At 39.2% G+C, this 1,737-nt stretch overlaps 1 pseudogene across 1 annotated transcript; it reads right to left on the bottom strand.

Moving 5' to 3' along the window:
* On the bottom strand, positions 1–1,275 carry LOC120081751 (abscisic acid receptor PYL4 pseudogene; annotated as a pseudogene). The gene has a single exon (XR_016530663.1). The product of XR_016530663.1 is annotated as an abscisic acid receptor PYL4 pseudogene (transcript).
* Between the last annotated feature and the right edge of the window lie 462 nt (positions 1,276–1,737).

Below are 1,737 nucleotides of genomic sequence, written 5' to 3'. Positions count from 1 at the left end.
TGCATGAAGCAATACAATATAACCATTTACGTACTAACCAACATAATAATTAATTACAAAACCAACAACACATTGATCATAATCAATACAAAATGGCAGCGGATTCCAGGCCTAATTTCAGAGAGAGAATTCTATATCTATAAGCGAAGAACGCCAAAAAAGGAAGAACAAATTTATACAATACACAACCACAAATGTTCGATCGGTGTACGAATCTCCTTTATAAACCATTATTGCACACAAATCTGCGGAGATAATCGGTTTCTGAAAGGGGAAAAAACACCTAAAATATGAAGAAATTGAAAAAGGGATGCAAATCAAGAATGTGTGTGTGTTAAAAGAAGAAGAAATTGAAATTTAATTAGGAAGTTTTAGCCATGTTTTCAGCGATTTGTGCAAGAGATTGAAGATTACACCGTACGATCGTATCAACGAACACGCACGTTTCTTCTTTTGTGTTGCCTTGTGGTACATCAACTGCATATGATTCCACCACAACCGTTGAAGATCTGGATCCGTTTTGATTTGATGAAGAAGAAGAAGATGATGATGAAATCGCGTGCAGTGTGGTAACAGATCGGTAGTTTCGTAGGCGATGGTCCCCACCTACGACGCGAAAACTCAACACGTGTCTCTCATCGTCCAGAATCTCGAGGCGTTCGGTGCTCGAGGCGGCGGGAAGGCCAGAGACGACTTGAACTTGCCGGAGACTGCCGACGGTACCGTCACCGTCGATTACATCACAGCTTTTCAGAAAATGCTTGTACGCTTGTGGATTATCGAACCGTCGTACCACAGACCATACCGTATGAACTGGAGCGTCGATGATCTGGATCACGGCGGAGCAACACTGTTCCGGTCCGACGTCGTGCGCGTGGTGCCGCGCGATCGTCTCTGGTACCGGCACCGAAACCGCGTCCGTCAGCGAGGTCATATTACTGCTTCTTTTCTCCCGCGCCACCGTCACCGCCGCTGCCGCGGTTCTGTGACAGTTCATAGTTGTTGCGGCGGCGCCAACGCCGGGATTGGCCGTCGGATTGATTCGATGGAGTTGAATCGAAGTAGGCATTTTCGAAAAATCTCCCCCTCTCTCTCTCTCTCTCTCTCTCTCTCTCTCTCTCTCTCTCTCAAAACGAGTGATTATTGAGTTTATGCAGAGAGAAAAGTTAGGGCTGAGTTAAGAAGACGAATAGATGATCGCAAAATGGCGAATTTCCGATTATATATAATGCGACGAAAGAGGAGAGAGAAAGAAGAGAGAGATTGTTTTGTTTTGAGGTTATATTATTATATTATTATTTTTATGTATATTTGTTTTTTTTTAAAAAAGAAAATCAAAGTTTGTAATTAATTTATTTATATTATTATTTGATCACAAAGCTTACGCCGGACTTGCAAGTGGATCATCAACTTGCAAGCGCCTTTGGACTTGGTTATAGACTAATTGCCCTATACTTTACTTTAAATTACAACACTGCCATTATTTTATGGATTTGTATTTTTATAAAAAAAAGGAAATATATATATATGAGGTAGGCTAGTTGCTGATTATTATTATTATTTAATTTAGATCTTACTTTGGTTCCTGAATTTTGAGCAATATTCTATTTTGATCTATAAACTTCTAAAAATATTTTTTAGTTAACTTTGAATATTATTTTATTTTGGCCCCTAAACATTTAAAAGTATTCGTTCTAAACTTCTAAAATGTGTTTATTTTGATCCATGCTATATTAA

This window comes from Benincasa hispida, chromosome 7 (genome assembly GCF_027475165.1).
Source record: "Benincasa hispida cultivar pf3 chromosome 7, pf3_genome.v1.1, whole genome shotgun sequence".
Lineage (NCBI taxonomy): Eukaryota > Viridiplantae > Streptophyta > Magnoliopsida > Cucurbitales > Cucurbitaceae > Benincasa > Benincasa hispida.
This window is presented reverse-complemented; position numbering and strand designations above follow the sequence as displayed.